Consider the following 21433-nt stretch of genomic DNA (forward strand, 5'->3'; position numbering starts at 1 on the left):
GACATCAGACAGTGTAATATATGACAAAATAATAATAATATATGAGTGATGAAGGGTTCATGAGGTAGGGGGGAGTGGGGAGGGAGGGGGAAAATGAGCAGCACATATTAAGGGCTCAAGTAGAAGGCAAATGTTTTGAAATTGATGATGGCAACAGATGTACATATGTTCTTGACACAATGGATGTATGGATTGTGATAAGAATTGTACACGATGTTATGGATTGTGATAAGAATTATACAAGCCCCCAATAAAATGATTTTTTAAAAACTTGTAACACTGGAGCAATTTTGTTAAAAATCAATAATCAAATATAACAGAAAAATCCATAAATATTTGGAGACTTTTTTAAAAAGATACTCTTTAGTAACTCATAAGTCAAAGAATGAATCAAAATGAAATTTTTAAGTATTTTAAACCGAATGAAAATCAGAGCAAAACCTCTCAGAGTCTGTGTAACATAGCAGTAACTGCATGCAGAGGAAAAGATATAGCACTACCAACTATAAGACAAAAGAAGTAAATTCTTCAACACTTAAAATGAATCACCTCAGCTTCACTTTTAGAAATTAATTCCCTCCACTTTCACTTTAAGAAACCAGAAAACCTAGAACTAATGAAACCCAAAGGAAGCCAAAGAAAGGAAATAATAAAGATCCAAAGTCAGAGGGAAAAAGAGAGAGAGAATCAATACAAACAAAATCCAGCTCTTGGGGAAATTTTTTTTAAGTGACATGAGGATAAATCAACAATATTGATACTAAGGTCCCAGTTCATATACACACAAATTCATTCCAAAGAAAAAGAGCTTAAATATGTCTTTCAGTCAATAGATAGCTACAGACTAGTTCTCTCAGCAATCTACTTGTCTCCCTCTTGTTAGCAGAGCTTCAAAGAAAAAGATGATTTTGTGCCATGGCAAAAAAAAAATGTTAAGGTCAAGGCTACTGTCAAATTTTTAATAAAATGGCTTCCTCCAGAATCCCAGAAGCTTTGGTACAATTTACAGAAACGCAGTCCATATACAACGGCAGTGCTGTGTTTGTTTGTTTTGCTTTGCTTTGTCTTCACAACAGTTGTTTTTTGATGAGTCAGGTGCTTCTTTTGTTTTGTTTTTTCCCAAGTTAACACTTGTCTACCCTCTACCTTACAGACAGTGATTTCCCTTTCTTCCTTGGTAACTAGCACATAGTGTTTCTTTTAGTGTAAAAGTGTGTGTGTGTGTGTGTGTGTGTGTGTGTGTGTGTGTGTATGTCTGAGTAATTTCAATTGGCATAATGTCCTCCAGGTTCTTCCTTGTTATGAGGTATTTTGCAGATCCATCATTATTTTCAATGTTACATAGTATTCATTGTTGAAGAAAATGGGGCTTCCTACTCTAGTAAAAGTTACAGTCTTGAAAATTCCCAGGGGCAGTTCTATCCTGTCCTGTAGAGTTCCTTTGAGTCAGTATCAACTCAATGGTAGTGAATAGTATTCCATTGTGTTCATGTACAAAGTTTATCCATTCTTCCACTGATGAGCATTTAGGTTGATTCCATCATTTTGATTTTAATATGGGTGCTCATGTATCTGTTCCTGGTTGGGGTGTTACTGATCTAGGATGTAAAATTCCAATAGAAACATCGCTGAGTCATATATGGTAGTTTAATTTCAAACTTTCTGAAGAAGTGCCATCCTGCTTTCCACAGTGGTTGCACTAGTTTACATTACAATCAGCAGTGAATAAGAATTACATAATCTCTGCACGCTTGCCAATATTTTTTTTAATTCTGTTATGAATACTAGAGGAGCCCTGGTGGTGCAATGGGCACACGTTGGACCGCTAACCACAAGGTCAGCAGTTCCAAACGACCAGCCCCTCCCTGGGAGACGACCAGGCTTTCTGCTCCCAGAATGAGTTGGTCTAGGAAAGCACAGGGGCAGTTCTAACCTGTCGTTCATGCTTACTGTGAGTTGGAATCGACTCAAGGACAGTGAATTTGGAGGATTTTTTTTTATTAATACTGGGGTGAAGTGATATCTCATTGTTGTTTTGGTTTGCATCTTTTTAATGGCTAATGATCAGGAGCATTTCTTCATATGCCTATTGATCACTTGAGTGTCATCTTTGGTATAGTTTCTGTCCATGTGCTCTGCTGACTTTTCAATTGATTGTTTATCTTTTTCTTGATGAAGTTTTCCATAAATTTTAGAGATTAGTGATTTGTTCAATAAGTTCTTGCTAAAAATATTATCGCAATCTGTGGATCCTCTCTTTGCTCTTCTGATAAAATCATTTGATACAGGATCAGCAAACAGTATGGATACAGTTATTGGTCCACAGCAACCTTTCCTCAGATGGCAGCCAAGTCTCTCGCCAATCCTCAGCTTCTTGGTCACATGGTCCCTTGGCCTTTACCTCCATAGGTCCATAAACCAGTATGTCCCCCTACCTCACAGTCCCATTGTCTTGGCACTGCTTCTTTTACTTGGTCCCATGGTTTCATATCACCATCTTCTGGTCTGGACTTCTACCACTGTAGACAGAGATCTGGAGCATGCTCTTCCAATGGTCCCAGGCTTTTTCTCTGTGTCCGAGATGGCTTTCATATACTGAGGTGGTGTTGTTGTTTTTAGCTGCCCATACCCTCAAGGGAAACAAAGGATGATGTCTTCAGTCATACCTTCTAATAAAGTAATCTTAAAGATATACCCCATCCTAATCCCATAACAGAGAATACCTTCCAAAATGGTATTATAGACACAGGGAGTAGACTCTATAATGAATATATCATCTAAGGAATTATGGCTAGAAAAGCGTTATTAATTGACTACATCTCATGTTTATTCTACTTTAGTAATGTTTTACTTATCCAGAGTCACTTTCTTTTCCATGTAAATTGGGATGAACTTTTCCAGTGCTTTAAAGAATGATCTTGGGATCTGAATTAAGATTAATTAGATCTGTAGATCACTTTGGGTACTGTGAACCTTTTCACTTTAAGTCTTCCTATCCATGAACATACGTATTCTTTTTATTTGTCATTTTGTTTGTATAGGTCTTTGTCTCTCTAATTTTATTTCTTTTCTTTCTCTATTTTTTTATTTATTCCTAAGTATATCATCATTGGGGTAGCTTTAACTTTAAGGGAACATTTTGGCCTTGGAAAGTTTCTATCTGGATGGGTGTCACAAGTATTGGCTAAAGATCAACTAACTAAAAGAACTAATCTTTTTATCAATATTTTACGCAAGATTGAAGCTAATCCATAAGTATTATGGAAGGCATTGTGTGAAAGTTCACATCTTGGATTTACCAATAGTTGCAGAAAGCAATCTCTAATTAAGAGTGGCTTATGAAGGGATACACTAGGCCAGTTAAATTCAAGGCAGAGAGATCAGTTCAGAAGGTTTTGTCAATTGTTTGGGGGAGTTTCAAAGGGATGATATTGATGGATGTTCTCAAAGAACACGGACTAATAATGTATGCTTAATAAGAGTAATAGGAAAATATTTAACAATGGAAAACTGCATTACTAGAAAAAGACCAAGAAAATTGCACATAGAATATTTTTTCCACTTTGACAATGAACCTGCTGATTCTTAAGGGTAGTAATTTTGATGTAGTGTAAACTGAAAAATGCATAATTCTTCAAAGGAGAGTTAAACAGATGGAAACCTCATCTTCAGAAGTATACAGACCTGGATGGAGATTACGCCAAGAAACAATACTTTGACATTTTGACATTTTTGTTTAATGAAAATTTCTATGATTTAGTAATAATACTTTTTAAATTACTCTGTGTGATAAAATTTTGTATCATCTTGGCTGGGCCAGGGTTCTCGGTGGTTTGGCAATTAAAACAGAGTAATCTTTTCATGATGAGCTCTCCATGGGGTAGGGCCTACCTACAATATAAGTGGATGCTGTGAAAAACCTTGCTTGCTTTTGGCTGGGTCAGGATCCTACGTCTAGTTATTCATCTGACCTTTGCTTCTTTGGGCTTGAGCAAGGGCTCTGTTGCATTGCCTGCTGATCCTGGGAGTCATTAGAAGCCTATCATATTAGATACTAACCTTGGAGTCATTCATTCCTGCAGCCAGACTCTTGCCAATCTTGGGTTCATCAGCCTCTGTGGCTACATGAATCAGGAAATGCCTTCAGCTGGACATCTGGCCTGTGGATTTTGAACTTGCCTGCTTGTACAACTGTGATATAAACTCCATATATATATATTTCACTGGTCTTGCTTCCTTAGAGAATCCAACTGAAGACACCAAGTATCTTTCCAGAGTAATCAAGAGAAAAGACAAAGGCTACTAATATCAAGAACAATAGAAGTAAATCACTACAAATATTGCAGCTATTAAAAGGATAGTAAGGGACTATTATTCAAATGTTTATGCCCATAAATTGAACAACATGGATAAATTTCTTGAAAGATATAAACAACCAAATCACATTCAAGATATCAATATCCTGAATAGCACTACATGTACTAATGAAATTTATTTTGAAGCTTAAAATCTTTCCAAGAGAAAATTCTAGGCCCAAATGGCATCATTGGTAAATAATATCAAACACAAAAGGAAGACGTAATACCAGTATTACACAAACACTTCCAAAAAGGTAAGACCACCCAGGAATATTTTCCAAATCATTCTATATGGCAGAATTATTTTAATGCCAACATTAGACAAAAACATCATATGGAAAGAAAGGTATAAATCAACATACCACATAACTATATGTGCAATAAATCTTAACAGAATTATAGCAAATTGACCCTACAAGATATAAAATTAATGCATCATGACTGAGTAGGTTTTCTGCCAAGAATCCAAGGATATGATAATCATTGTAATTCACTCTATTAGCAGACTAAAACATACATACACATGATCATCTAATTAAAGCCTTTGACAAGATTCAACATCCATTTTCAATTTTTTTAAACCTGCAAATTTAAAATAGAAAATAACTTTCTTAACCTAATAAAGTGCACCAATGAAAAACCTACAGCTACATTTAGTAGGGAAAGATTGATTTTTGCACTGTGATGGATCACTTTCCTAGAGAGGCCAATGGTTTGTGCTGTGACTCCGGAGCCCTGCCAATACTATTGGTCTCCAAGTTCTATCACAGTCTCTCCCCCTGAAAGTTTCGGGAACCAAATCTGAGCTGTTGGCTTATTGGCAGAACTCTGGAGAGCAGCATTCGTGCAGAGTTTATGTGTGATTCCCATATTTAAGGGGGATACAACTATTTATTTCCTACTTTGGCCAAAACACCACAAGCAATGGATTTGGTTGCTGTGCAGTGCATGCACCGCAATTGTTTATAACGGCAATGACCGAATCATTTTGAATCAACCTGAAGTCCGGCTCACAATGAGCCATCCTAAAAGCTGGAATCTGGGAGCTTAGAGCCACCGAGGAAGAAAAGCACCGAAGACAAAGCAGGTGCAGAAGCAAATGTGGTGTCTGGGGTCTTAAAGGCTTGAAGATAAACAAGCGGCCATCTAGCTCAGAAGCAACAAAGCCCATATGGAAGAAGCACACCAGCCAGTGTGGTCACAAGGAGTCAATGGAATCAAGTACCAGGCATCAAAGAACAAAAAATCATATCATTGTGAATGAGGGGGAGTACGGAGTGGGGACCCAAAGTGCCTACCCATCTGCCGGCAACTGGACATCCCTATAAGGGTCACAGGGAGGAGATAAGCCAGTCAGGGTGCAGTATAGCACCGATGAAACATACAACTTTCCTCCAGTTCTTAAATGCTTCCTCCCTGCCCCTCCTGCCCTTCCCCCCACCCTCTCTTCCACTATCATGATCCCAATTCTACCTTACAAATCTGGCTAGACCAGAGGATGTACACTGGTACAGATAAGAACTGGAAACAAAGGGAATCCAGGACAGATAAACCACTCAGGACCAATAATGAGAGTAGCAATACCAGGAGGGTGAGAGGAAGGTGGGGGAGAAAGGGAAACTGATCACAATGATCTACATATAACCCCTCCCTTGGGGATAGACAACAGAAAAAGTGGGTGAAAGGAGACATCAGACAGTGTAAGACATGACAAAATAATAATAATTTATAAATTATCAAGGGTTCGTGAGGGAGGCGGGCAAGGATGGAGAAGAAAAAATGAGGAGCTGATACCAAGGGCTCAAGAAAGCAAATGTTTTGAAAATTATGGCAACAAATGTACAAATGTGTTTGACACAATGGATGTATGGATTATGATAAGAGTTATACGAGCCCCCAATAAAATGATTTTTTTTAAAGGAGAAAAAGAAGGGAAGTGTGTTCTTTGGACCCTGGGTTCGTATACCAAGTACCACCTAGACCCAGAGACAGAGAGCTGAAACACCAGAGTAGAAAAACTGAGGCCTTTGCTGTCATTGCCATAATTAATAGAGGTCCGTCTGCTACATAAAATTTAGGAGTGGTTGAACTATGAAAGGACAAGTGGTTGCCATTCTTCCTCAACAAACATTATGCGTTCCTCTCCTTCAGTTTTCAAGTTAATTAGGCATTCTTCAAAGATCTGCATGATTTCTGCGAAACCTAAAAGCAAATTCACTGACATTGAATGAATTCTAACTCGTAGCAACCCTGTAGGAGAGAGTAGCAATGTGCTTTTACCCCAAAGTTCCAAGACTTTAAATCTTGACAGAGTAGACATCCTCATCTCTCTCCCTCAGAGCGACTGGTAGGTTTCAACCATTGACTTTGTGCTTAGTAGCTCAATGCACAGCCCAGCCGGCTACTGGGATGCCTTTTGATGTTTGCCCTGGGGTCAGAAACCCCCCTCCTTTTGCATTTGGTGTCCGTGCACATCTCTGTAATTGCTGTCTAGCAAGATCCGAATCTTCCTCTAACCCCAGGTGGGTCTTACTACTAGTTTTTACAGTGGGCTGGCTGGTCAGCAGATGGACGCTCCCACACACACCCCATGGAGAGTTTAGCAACAACTAAGGAACTTTTCAGGCAGCTACTTTTGACCCTACTTCCTAGTACTTAGCCTGAACCTGTGTCTCTAATTCCTCATTAATAGAGAAGGGACTGAAGGATCTTTCATTGTCTGATGTACTATACCATTTAGACAACATGGCCCCTACTACGTGCCCTGGACTTTCCCTCAGATCGTATTAACTGGCCTGAGGGAGGCCTTTGAATTTCCTATTTGAGATAGCCATGTCTTGTCAGTATTCCCTTTGTCAACCAAGATGCCAAGACCTTTGAAGGGTCTGAAAGTTTACCTTAGTTGCTAGCTAACAAATTATCCTGCCAATATTATAGATACTGGCAGAATACCTGAGATTCCTTGCTCAGAGACAAAAGATAGTTTAGTAATGAAGAAAACTGAGAAACCAAATCTACCACCAAGTCAATTCTGACTCAGTCACCCTTTAAGATAGAAGACAGAGTAGGAGCACCTAAAATTAGCAACCAACACCCCTGATTATTAAGGAAGAATATCGTTCTCACCCAAAGTTGAACTCCATTTTGATTTTTAGCAAGACTACAATCTACTTTGTCTGTAAATTTATGTTTCTACAATGCTCTGCTCAATAAGTAACTTATAGAAAAGAGTGGGGAACTGTAATTTTCTCTCAACAAACAATGAAGGAAGAAAAAATATGATGAGGGAGCTTCAGATAAGTTTATAAAAATTTCTAATATTTTTTCAACCCATTTTCCCTGAACTTTTTGAAGTCTTCTCCTAAAGTTTATGAAGAAATACTTTCCAAAGATTGCTTATCCAAGAAGTCTTGAGATAATATTTGTGTCATACTAAGGGAGTCTATGTAGCAGAGAATGTCTTGCGAGCTTGGCTTCAGGGAATCTAGCAGCTAACCTTATAGAATTTTAACTTGCTGTTGTCCTATAATTGTATGCTGTTCTAAACCACCATGACTATAACCTTGTGCAATGCCTTTTTTACACAACAGTTTATTGGCACTTCATCCATATATCATACAATTCTACATTTCAATCATATCAAGAAGAGTTGTAAAATCATTACCAAAATCAATTTTAGAACAGGTTCCTTCTTCCTTATACTCAGTCCTCATCATGTAATTTTTTTTCAATTCTAGCAAAAATTTGCACAACAAACTATTCTCCAATTCAACTTCAGCATGTATTATTCAATGCTATTGATTATACTCTTTGTGTTGTACAATAATTATTTATAGCTCTCTCCAAATTATTCCACCACTCCTAAGACTAAACTCAATGCCCCCTAATCAAAAATGTTTCCTCCTTCACCTATGGTAACCATAAGTCAAATTTAATTTCTTTCTTTTTTTAGTAGTTTTCTTAATATCATACACATATGCTTACATATCATACACTTGCAGAGTTAAGTCACTTTTAAAAAGAGTTGTATATACATCATCGCAATCTGTTTTAATGCTCCCTCCCCACTCCCGCTTTCCTTGATTGCTCCCAATTCCCCTCACCCATCCCACCCTCAACCCCTGTTTGTGATAAACCATTGCTTCAGTTTTGTCTCTGTGCACCAACTCCTTCTTTGCTTCATAAATTGGGAAGCCTAACAGAAGCAACAAAAACAAAACATAAAGAAGAAAATAATAACAATATAAAAATAAAGAGTAAGAAAGTAAAGACCAGCTTTGCGCAGTGGCAATATCGTAGCCAGTGAGGTTTATCCGAGGCGCGATTATTGCTAATTGAAAAGAAAGAAAGAAAAGACCACTAGCAATATTTAAAAAGCCACAGAAGACATTTCTGTCGTGGAACCAGTGAGAAATATTTCAGCCTAGAACAAATTCAGGTTAGGTCAAGTATCATATTATACCATAGTTTGGTCTACCATAATCATGTTTACAATAATCTCTATTAATAGAGCTGTCTGATAGTCAAGTCCCTTGCCGGTGGCCAGAGGGCATCTTCCAGAGACTTCATCTGACTCGATACTCTGCAGATGGATGTAGGGCTCCCACTGCCCTCCATAGCCTTCTACAAATTGAATGCTCACCATTTTCACTCTGATAACACTTCCTTCATTGTATTTGCATTTTGTATCATTGTCTTTTGATCACACAAGCTGGTGTACTTCTTCCAGGTGGACTTAGTTGATGCCTCACTTAGATGGCTGCCTGCTTGTTTGAATACAAGCCTTTAAGACCCCAGACACTATTCCAAATTGATAGCCAGACACCATCTGCTTTCTTCACCACACTTGGCTGTAGCACCCTTATCTTCAGCGATCTCTTCATGAAGCCAAGTGTAGAGCATAGCCATGTTATCAGAATTAAATGTTCTTGGATTGGGCCCAGAATGACATGGGAGCCGAGAAGCCATCTGTTTGTCCTTGGGATGTGAATGACTCTGACAAGTTTACTTCGGCAGTCGTGTCATGACAAAACCAACAACAACAACACAAACAAACAAAAAGAAACCTGTTGTCAATCAACCCCCTAGAATATAAGACCATTGCATCGATAAATCAGTAATTTATCCAATAGCATAGAATTTAAGGTACTGTTAATATGAGTTTATGCAAGTATAGTCTAACTGAGAGCTGCAGTCCTGGAGTTGTTGCTTTGTACAGACTGATTTCTTAATTAGTTGAATTCTGTTTACATTGAACATGGGGGCTTGGTACTAGTAAAAATTTTCCTGTATCATTTTTCACAAGGGCTGATCCTTGCCTCTTAGATTAAAGCCTGTCATATTAATGCAGGGAGACAATTGAGTACTAAGTATGTGGTGGTTGTGGGACTCCTTTTATTGGCTACTCACTAAGCCAGGGTCCCACCCTACGTCCAGCAGCCACCAGTTCCACAGTCTTAGAATGGCCATTCTTTCTTCCTCTCCCATGAGGGCATTTCAGACCTAAGTCCAAGGGTACAGAGTTTTAGGTAAGTCCCAGTTCATTCGGCTGCACTTCCATGTAGATCCTTCTGGTGTGGCCCTTGGGAATGTCGTGTTCCCTATAAGGCCAGCGTCTATGGTCATCATAGTGCTTAGTCCATAGCACGGTTCACTAAGGGTGGGAGAGACACATATTCAAGGTGTCTGCTCAGGACCATGGAACCAGCTTTATTCTCCCCTGATGTTCCCTACAATTACTGTGTATCACCCGTCCCAAGGTGAGATTGCCCCTCCCTGTTTACCCACCAACAGGAATATCACGGCCTCCTCTGAAAGGTAGATGCTCCCCTCGCCTGGTCTGGTCTGGACTTGATTTCCCGGTGATGTTCACCTCACATTCCTAGGGAGGGCTGTTGATTTGTCACAGCTTTGTCTCGGTGATGTGTAGCACCGAGTGGATGGACTCCTCCCTTCTCTCCCTTCTTAAAGGAGTGACCCAAGCAGATGTGAGCCTCCTCTCTCAAAGCAGTTCTAATCAAGTGCACATAAGGGAGGGATATATGGCTCATGGCCAGAGGGCCGCATTGGTTTTCTCCATGGGATTAAAAACCCTTTGGACACTTTGATCTGTGGAGCTTTGAGTTGAGAATCTCCCAGATCTATGTTTCCCCATTGACAAGTTCTTTTCTCTCAGTAAAACTCTCTGCTTCTACTGTAAGCAGACTCCATGCTGAAATCTGAATGGATCACTTCAATAGTGGTAGGAAGAGTAACATTTGTGCTGGTTTCTTGGGCCTTCATTCCCACAGGGTAATGCATCCAAGGGATGCCTGCACAATCTGTGGGTTTTTCTTTTTTTTTTTTTAGACATTTTATTAGGGGCTCATACAATTCTTATCACAATCCATACCTATACATACATCAATTGTATAAAGCACATCCGTACATTCTTTGCCCTAATCATTTTCAAAGCATTTGCTCTCCACTTAAGCCCTTTGCACCAGGTCCTTTTTCCCCCCTCCCTCCCCGCTCTGACCTCCCTCATGAGCCCTTGATAATTCATAGATTGTTATTTTGTCATATCTTGCCCTATCCAGAGTCTCCCTTCCCCCCTTTCTCTGCCGTCCATCTCCCAGGGAGGAGGTCACATGTGGATCCTTGTAATCAGTTCCCCCTTTCCAACCCACTCACCCTCCACTCTCCCAGCATCGCCCCTCACATCCCTGGTCCTGAAGGTATCATCCACCCTGGATTCCCTGTGCCTCCAGCTCCCATATGCACCAGTGTACAACATCTGCCCTATCTAGTCCTGCAAGGTAGAATTCGGATCATGGTAGTTGGGGGGAGGAAGCATCCAGGATCTGGGGGAAAGCTGTGTTCTTCATCGGTACTACATTGCACACTGACTGACCCATCTCCTCTCCTAAACCCCTCTATGAGGGAATCTCCAGTGGCCGATAACTGTGGGTTTTTCTTACAGAAAAAAATATGCCCTGAGTTTAAGAACCCTGTGCTAGTCCGGGTAGACTAGAGAAATAAATTAATAAACACACATATCTGTATAAGAGAGAGTTTCATAAGGGTAATTGTACATTAAGAAAGAATCCTAACCTAGTCCAGTCCAAACCCATAATCCAATATTAACCCATATGTCCAATACCGATCTACAAAGTCCTCTTCAGACTCATGAAACATATGCAATGATGTCGAATGCAGGATGATCACAGGCCAGCGGATATAAAGTCTTTGGATCCAGTGGTGGTGTAAGCTTCTCAACGCTGACAGGGGTCTCTATGTGGCTTCTTTGGCTTCAGAGGTCTGGTTGTATCAGAGTAGGTCCATGTGGCTTCTCCAGCTCAAGGCACTAGTGTAGTTCCATGTGTCTTGTCAGTAGTGCCTCCAAGGGAGTAAACAGAGAGAAAGGTTTCTCCCAGTGTGTGAGGCAAGAGTCTGTTTCCCTCCTCTAAGTAGGAAATACCAGAGTTCCCAGAATTCTCAGGAGAAGGCCCACATAGAGGCCTCATTGTCTATGATCCAACTGACAGACTAGACTCCACCCCTTCACTCTTAATCCTCTCAAGTCCCAAATTGACACCAGATTAGGTAACTACCACAAACCACCCCTTGTCAATTTGACACTTTCGCATACTCTTTAGTCATATATAATTTTCCAACAAACAATAATAGAATCATATCTGTACCTAAAAGGATAAAACTAAAATGCATACAACTCCATATGTACCATCCTCATTTAAACATGACATTCTATAAGTAAACAAAAAAAAACCCCTATGTCTAACAATTGCAGTTAAGTATCACCTATACCTTAGTCCTATAAGCCTATGAATATATTCCCCTACCTATGGAAGTTTATAAGCCAGCTACTTCATGCCTTTATCCTCCTCATTTGGGTATCCAATTTCTTTGCTGCCCACTTACATCAACCCAGTGCTCTGAAGAGACAATCACATTCTTTGATGTGAAGAATCTTTATTCCAGTTGAAACCTTGTGAAGTCTGCATCCAGAAGCAAAGTCACATCAGGACAAGCCATCCTATTGCCAGACTAGACTCCACCCCTTCACTCTTAATCCTCTCAAGTCCCAAATTGACACCAGATGATGTAACTACCACAGACCCCAATCATTTCTAGAGAAACTACTAATAAAACTTCTCAGCCCTTGCCCCATGGTCTCCATCACCATGGACTGCTTACAGCAAGGGCTTCAAGTCCTCCTGACTTTCAGCATGCAAGGTTGTGTTATCTGCATATGGCCGGTTGTTGATAAGCCGTCCTCCAGTCCTGATGCCACATTCTTCTTCATACAAACCAGCTTCTCTGATGGTTTGCTTAATATTGCTCAAATTGAACAAGCTCTAGTGAGAGGATACAACACCCCCACCACACACACACACACCTTTCCTAATTTTAAACCATGCAGTATTCCCTTGTGTTGTTCTCACAACTGCTTCTTGATCCATGTACAGGTTCCACATAAGCACAAAAATGTCTTGGAATTCCCATTCTTCTCAAGGCTACCCACAGTTGGTTGTGATCTATAGAGTCTAATCCCTTTCCTTCATCAATGAAACACAAGTAAACATCTTTCTGGAAGTCAGTGCTTTCATCCAAGGTCCATCTGACATCAGCAATGATATATCCCTTGTTCTGCGTCCTCTTCTGAATCTGGACTGAACCTCGGGCAGTTCCCTGTCGATGTGCTGCTACAACTCTTGTTGGATGATCTTAAACAAATAGATTCTTAGGGAGGAAAAAATACATATTTATATATACATAATATATTTGCATAATAATTGGTTTATGGTCCTCCAAGGGCCACAGTACATAAACAGGTATACTCTCTATCAGTGGTACTAATACTTTATAGTGGAGGAGCAAGTAGTGGGGAGGAATGTCTATACTTGATGGTTGTCTAGCAAGTGGATCCAAGTCAGAAGAACATGATGGTTGTATAATTGCCACAGTTAGTGGTGGTCTCGCATAGCAGCAGTAGGGGAAAACCCTCCTAACAGAAGAAGCTGAGACGACATCTGGCAAGAACAGAGCGGCTGTGAAGCTCAAAGATGTCAAGAGAGCACTTAAAGTTTTGAGTCTTAAAATAAAACCTATTACATTTTTGATGCCTTTACATATATACTTTAATGTTGACTGATGTTTCAAGAGGAGAAGAAGAAGCCCTTCAAGACATCATAATCTGCGTCCTCTCCTGCCCGAGAGAGGATTGAGGAGGCCGTAATTACAAGGAACAAAGTTAGCAAGTTTGTGCTGCTTCCAATTGTTCAAAAGAGGTGGTTAAAGTGACCTGGAGCCTCTGGCACCATAGACACACTTTAAAATATTTGAGCAACTTGATGTACCTAGAGTACCCTAATTGTCAGTTCTCTTAATCAGGGGTCCTCAAATTATGGCCCGCAGGCCACATGTAGCCCCCCCCCCCGCCGCCCACCATGCCCCAAGGACATTTATCCAGCCCACAAGGTGTTTTTTCCCGTTTGTTTTTTTTAACTTCAAAATAAGATATGTGCAGTGTGCATAGGAATTTGTTGATAGGTTTTTTTTAAGCTATAGTCCAGCCCTCCAATGGGTCTGAGGGACAGTGAACTGGCCCCTGTTTAAAAGTTTGAGGACCCTGCTTGAAGAGTTGTTGGATCTACCAGCCTTACTGATTCCCATCTAGATCCACTTCCCCCACTGTGGACAGCCAGCACATAGTGCAGGGCTAGGAAGTTGTTAAAATATGAATTTTAGAAGTGTTTCTCTTTATGGCCAATAATAGCAACTGAGGGGCACAGGAGGCATTGCTATAGGGAGTAAGTGTCCCTCACTTACTCAATGCAATCAAGTCGATGCCTCCTCTTAGCAACCGTATAGGACAGGGTGGCACTAACCCTGTGAGTTTGTGAGACTTGAACTCTTTCCAGGAGGACCAAGTCCTGTCTTTCTCCCTCGGAGCCACTGTTGATTTCGAACTGCTGAGCTTAGGGACCACAGCCCACTGAGTACCCACTATGCCACCAGGGCTGCTTGAGTGTTTGTAGGGGATTGAAAATTTAGATTAATCAATATGTGTAGCTACAGTGATAGCTATGTATGGATTGTGCCCCCTAAAGAGAAATGGAGAAGCGTTAACCTGGTACCTGCTAATGTGAGCCTGTTTGGAAAGGCCTTCTGGTTATGTTAATGGAGCAATCCCTAAATATGGTTTGATCACAATCAATTGCATGTGATTCTAAAAATAAGCAGAATAGAGATAAAACACGGGCAAGTCATATGTCATCTGACCATAGAGACAGATCAATCTGTGTGTCCAGAAATGCCAAGAATTGCCAAGAGGCACCAGAAATTTGGAGATCTACAGAAATAATTGATTTGGCTGACACCGGACTTGAATTTTTGATCAGCAAAACTGTGAGAAAATAAATTCTTGTTCTTCAGAGCAATCCACTTGTACTTAGAGCACTAGGAAACAAAGACAGCTAGGAAATGGCACATGTTCGAGTTCATACCTTAAAGAAGAACTCTTTGAGTAGCCGATTGGGTCTAGAATTTCTAGAAAAAATGTAAACTCCGAAGATGTCATCTCCTAAGGCTCAGCATTGTGCTTGCTGAGCCATTAAATAAGTGCCTTGGTCACTATCAACGATGTCTGGAATGCCAAAGAAGATAAGACGTGCTGTAGAGGGATAATACTGTTTAATTGTACGTGCAGATATCTGCTATCTTTGGTCTATATTTTAGATAACTATTGTGTTAGTTCACATAGACTAGAGAAACAAAATTCATAGACACTCATACAAAAGATACGAAAGAGCTTTGTATCAAAGAGTAATTGTACATTAAGAAAACATCCCATCCCAGTCCAGATTGAGTCCATATGTCCTATATTATCCCAAAGGTCCAATACCAATCTATAAATTCTTCTTCAGACTCAGGCAACACATGCAATGACGCTGACTGCAGGAAGCTCATAGGCCAGTGGGTGGAAACTCTTGTGGATCCAGTGGCAGTAGAAGCATCTCAGCACTGACAGGAATCTCCAGGTGAATCCTTTAGCTCCAGGGCTCTAGGTAGCTTCATGAGTCTTGTTACCAGGAAGATGAAGCAGAGAGTGTCTGTCTGTATCTGGCGTCCAGTCAGCTACTTATCTCTGTTGCACCTCCAAATGAGGTCATCAAGCTGCAACCTGATTACAAGTTGATAGGAGATTATGTAACTGCCACAACTGTGAAACAACAGATTTCCAGAGTTCTTTAACACAGGTGGGGACAACTCCTAAGCAATAACCAAGTAACTTTTAAACATCTGCTGTTGTTGGTCTTGTTTGTTGATTCATAAGTTGGTTCTGACTCATAACAACTCTATGTGTAACAGAACAAAACCCTGCCTGATCCTGCATCATCCTCACAATTGTTTGAGCCCATTCCTGCAGCCGCTGTGTTAATCCATCTTTTATGATGAATACACCACCACTTCTCTTCGATTTGTCATTGCCAGTATAGTAAACCATAAGATTGTCGGATTCAAAATGGTCAACATCAGTCTGTTTCAACTCTCTAGTGCCTAGAATGCCAATCTTTATTTGTTCTATTTCCTCTTTTACTACTGAGTGAGATTAATCTGTATATATGTAAATGTGGTTTAAGTGTTTTGAAGAGGAAAAAGGAAAATAATGCAGAAAGAAATCCTGAATAAAAGGAGAGATCAACATGCTTGTAAATGAGACATTTTATATCATCATGAATGCCCATTATGTGAAAAATTTCTCTCTCAGTTCAAGGTAAATTCTATTCAAAGTCATGTAGACTCTTATAAATCAACAAGTTGATGCTAAAATCATGTAGGAATAAAAATATTTAGAATAATCAGAATACTTTGGTAAGAGAAGGACAAAATTGGAGGGCTTGCACTATCTGAGGATTCGTGGGGACATAGTGAATTGCTGTTTGGCCCGCTAACAGCAAGGTCAGCAGTTCAAAACCAGCAGCCACTCAGGGGCAGTTCTACCCTGTCCTATAGCATTGCTGTGAGTTTGAAATCGACTCGATTGGACTGACCCACACCTGATTGTGAGACTTACTATAAAACTATAGGAATCCTGACGGTGTGGTATTTGTATAAAAATAGACAAATCAAGATAAAAAGTCAACAGATAGCTAGAAAAAATGTGCATCTGTCTGTCCAATTGACTTTCAACAAAGCCACAACAGCAAGTCTATGGAGAAAAGATTGCCTTTTCAAAACTGTGTGCTGTAAAAACTGGAAATCCACATACAAAAATAAGATCCCTGTTAATGCCGTGCTTAAACACTGGGCCTCCAACAGAATAGTCAGCAGTTTGAACACACGACTCACTCTAGTTCCATAGTGATATTGTCTTGGAAACCCCATAGGGAAGTTCTACTCTGTCCTGTAGGTTGCTATGAGTCAGAGTTGAGTCAACAGCACTGGGTAGATGCAAAAAAAAAAAAAACCCAAATAATCTATACTCCCACCATATGCAAAATTAATCCAGAATTAGTCATAACTGTAAACTCTAACACTATAAAACCTCTAGAGAAAACATGGACGAAGAATCTATGGTGTTTGGGGTTAGTCATAGGTTTCTTAGATACCACGTCAAAAGCATGATATACACAAAACTATATAGTGCATTAGACGTTGTCAACTTTCTGTTCTTGGAATGACATTTTCATTTTGTTTTTTTAAAGTCATACTGCGATAAAAATATTTGTGAATCACGTACTTGCAGTATTTGTATTCAGAATATGTAAAGAATTCAAAAGCCAATAATGGAAAGCGATCTATAAAAAATGGTTAAAATATTTAAATGGGCACTCAAGGGGCTATATGTATGACAAATAAGCCTTTACTGAACAACATCAATCATTCAGGAAGTGTGCATTAAAGCCACAATGTGCTATCATGAAACACTCCATAAAATATCCAAAAATTTCAAATATTGACTACACTGAGTGTGCTAAGGATGCAGAATAATTGAATCACTCATGTACATGCATTACCAATGAGGTATAACCAGGTGTGGGCACCTTCTTTGATAGGTAAACATAGATGCCAGAGGATCTATTTCACTCCTAGGTTATATCCAAAAGAAATGAAAAGGTTATATCCAAAAGAAAGAAATATATGCAAAGTCTTGTACATGAATATTCATAGCAACTGTGTTTCTAAATGCTGTGTGAAACAAGTGAGAATAAAGATACCAACACTGTATCATTTCATTTATTTTTAAAATTATAGAAAATGCAAACTAATCTAAAGTTAGAGAAGGCAGTTTGGTGGTTTCCTGGGAATGATGGAAAAGGGAAAATGTGTAGGAAGCATATAATAAAGGAGCATAGGAAACATTTGAAGATGGTTTCACAAATGCATGGTTGATATGTTTTGGTACACAAAAATTTATAATATATATTTTATGAAACTTTATTATGTATCAATCATATCTCAATGGGGCTGTTGTTAGATGACATTAAGTTCACTTCTATTTTGATTCACGGCAACCATATGTACAACTGAACAAACTCTCTGGGTCCTATTCCATCCTCGCAATTGTTGGCTTGTTTCCGCCCATTGTTGCAGCCGCTATGTCAATCCATCTCCTTGGCTGTCTTCCACTTTCTCTCAGGCTTCTACAAAGCATCTCATCCTTTTGGGAGGTCGGGGCCCTTCTTATAACATGTCGAAAGTCCACGAGACAAAGTTGAATCATCCTGGCTTCTAAAGAACTATTCTAACGATGCTTCTTCCCAGACAAATTTGTTCTTTCTGTCTGTCCATGGTGTGGTCATTGGTCTTTGCAACACTGTAATTCAAAGGCCCCGTTTCTCCTTTAGTCTTCCTTATTCATTGCCCCTTTTTCCCAGGCCCCATATGAAGCAATTGAAATACCCTGGCCTTGGTCAGACTCACTTTAGTCCTAAAAGGAACATTTTTGCGTGAAACATTAAAGAGATTTTCTGCAACATATTTGTCCAATGCAAATTTTTTCACTACATTGTCTGTGGAGCCAATTTTAATCCTTTTTATGTTTATCGTGATATTCATTTTTGCAGTTGTAAGAATGTTTGTATTCTTTATGTTGAGATGTAATCCTTACTGGGGGGCTGTAATCTTTGATCTTCATCAATGAGTGTTTTAAGTTCTCATCCAGTTCAGCAAGCAAAGTCATGTCATTAGCAAATGGCAGGCTGTTAATGAGCCTTCCTCTTATTGTGGTTCCCCAGTCTTCTTCATACACGGTAAGTTTTCAGCTTATTGCTCAGCATACAAATGGAGTAAGTATGGGGAAAGGATACAACTCTGATATGTACACCTTTCTCGATTTTAAGCAATGCAACATCCCCTTGTTCTGCTCAGACTACTGCTTCTTGTGCTATATGCAAAGTCCACATGAGTCCAAGAAAATGTTTCAGAATTCTCATTCTTCACAATGTTATCCATAATTGGCTCTGATCCACAGTCATTAAAACAGAGGTAAACATCTTTCTAGAAGTCTCTGTTTTGGTCAAGATTCTTCTGATATTAGCAATGATAGCCCTCATGCCATATCCTCTTCTTTATCTGGCCCAAATTTCTGGCTATTCCTTGTCAATGTACTGTTGCAACCATTTTTCAGTCTTTTTATGCAAAATTTTACTTGCATCTGATATTACTAATCTTGTTCCATAATGTTCACATCGGGTCATTCACCTGTCTTTGGAAGGGGCAGTTCCTGGTCTGGTCATTGTCTTCCGACGTTCTTGGCATAGATGAAGGAGTGCTTCCTGTATTGCACCCAGTTGCTCAAGCATCTCAATTGGCATTCTATCCATTTCTAAGGCCTTATTCTTCACCAGTCCATTCTGGGCAGTTTGGACTTCTTCCTTTAATATTCTTGATTCCTGATCATATGCTGCATCTGGAAATGGTTGACTGTCGACCGATTATTTTTGATACAGTAATACTCTTTTTAAATAACATGTTAATATATTTTATTGGCATATAATTTACGTATCATACTACTCAATATTAAAATCATATTAAGAAGAGTTTTGGAATCATCACCACAATTCGGACTTTATTTTGTCTTTTGTAGATATAGTTGTTAGTTCCCCATTTCCCTCAACCTCTCCTGTCAGGTCCCTAGGTAAATATTAATTCAATTGCTAGTTCTATAGATTTACCTATGCTGGATTTTATATACAGCAAAACATACAAACAAAATCAAACCAAAAAAATAATAATGATAAAACAGAGAAAAACCTCAGTTAAAATGAAAGCTCAGAAACAACAACCAAAAAACTCACTGCCATCAAATCGATAGCCACTCATATGGACCCTCTTGGGCAGGGTAGAACCGCCCCTGTTGTATTTCTGAGACGGTAACTGCTCACAGGAGTAGAAAGCCCTGTCCTTCCCTTACAGCTCAACAGTAACTACGACACCACCAGGGCTCCTAAAAAATGAAAGGAAGCAGAAAAATTTTAAACTCCATGTATTTAAAAGGGACCCAAGGAGAGACCAAGTGATGAGGTGTTGCATTTTAACCTGACTGCATCTGCCATCATTCATTTTACAGTATTTGCTAGCAAGCTTACTCACTTCCCTGTATCATGGACAGAGAGGATTCACTTAATCCATGTGGGGACCCTGAAAATGGAATTTGGGCTTTCACTGTCATCCATAGCCTTCTGCAAACTGGATGTTCAGAATTTAAACTCTGGTATTGCTTCCTCTGATACAACAACACTTTTGATGTTTCTGGCATCATTCAATATTTTGCCATAGAATCCTTTAATAATGCAACTTGAGGCTTGAGTTTTTTCCTTAGTTCTTTCAGCTTGAGAAATGCCAACTGTGTTCCTCTCTTTCGGCTTTCTAACTTTAGTCTTTGCACATTTATTAGAGCGCTTTGTCTCTCAAATTTTTCATGACACTCTTTTTGCTTCATCATTTCTTCTTTTTCTGCTTTAGCTGTTCTACATTCAAAGGCAAGTTTCAGTGTTCCTTCTGACATCATTTAGGACTTTTCTTTCCTCATGTGCAAAACTCTGATCTTTTTCATCCTTCATATATGATACCTTGGGTGTCATCCCACAGCTTATTTGACCTTCGGTCATTAGTGTTATGTGCCAGATCTAGTCTCATAATGTCTCTAAATTCAGATGGGGTATACTCAAGTTCATTCTTTGGCTATCATGGATTTGTTTTAATTTTCTTCCACTTCAATCTGAACTTACATATGAACAAAAGATGGTCAGTTCCATAGTCAATCTCTGGGCTTATTCTAACAGACAGTTTTGAACTACTCCATCATGTTTCCAGATTTGATACAGGTGTATCTCATCCTGTGAGATTCATGTGTATCATCACCATTTATTTTGTTGGAAAATGTTAGTCTCAATGAATAGGTCATTGGTCTTGCAAATCTCTATTATGCATTCTCCAGCGTTGTTTCTATCACCAAACCCTAATCTTCCAACTGCCAGTCCATTTTCACTTCTAACTTTTGAATTCCAATCACCACTAGTTATTAATGCACCTTGCTCGCATATTTGATCAATTTCAAATGGTAAAAGTTGGTTTAAAAATGTTCAGTTTCATGGGACCCCAAATGGTAGAGAAGGGGGAGTGGCAGGCATGGTGGGAAATGATCAAGGGTAAGGTTGCTTAGAGAAGAGATATACTCTAGCCCAGGTGGCAATGAAGCATGGTAGTAGGGCAGGTGGAAAGTCAAGGGAGATGGAGGAAAGAGCTAGGAGTCAAAGGGCATTCATGGAGGTCTAGACAAAGACATGTACATGCAAATATATATAGGAAGATGGGGAAATAGATCTGTGTGTCTATATTTATAGGTTAAGTATTAAGGTGGCGGAAGGACCTTGGGCCTCTACTCAAACACTCCCTCAATGCATGAATACCTTCTTTTAATAAATTGGAACTCTATGATGCTCACTCTCCCGACACAATGGCTGGAGCCAAAGTGGGTGAACAAGTAAATGTGGTGAAGAAAGCTGATGGTGCCCGGCTATTAAAAGAGATAGTGACTGGGGTCTTAAAGGCTTGAAGATAAACAA

The 21433-nt window shown here is 39.5% G+C and overlaps 1 pseudogene; it reads left to right on the forward strand.

Moving 5' to 3' along the window:
* The first annotated feature begins 8631 nt into the window (after positions 1-8631).
* On the forward strand, positions 8632-8746 carry LOC142449440 (U4 spliceosomal RNA; annotated as a pseudogene).
* Positions 8747-21433: the final 12687 nt, after the last annotated feature.

Source organism: Tenrec ecaudatus, chromosome 5 (assembly GCF_050624435.1).
Source record: "Tenrec ecaudatus isolate mTenEca1 chromosome 5, mTenEca1.hap1, whole genome shotgun sequence".
Classification (NCBI taxonomy): Eukaryota; Metazoa; Chordata; class Mammalia; order Afrosoricida; family Tenrecidae; genus Tenrec; species Tenrec ecaudatus.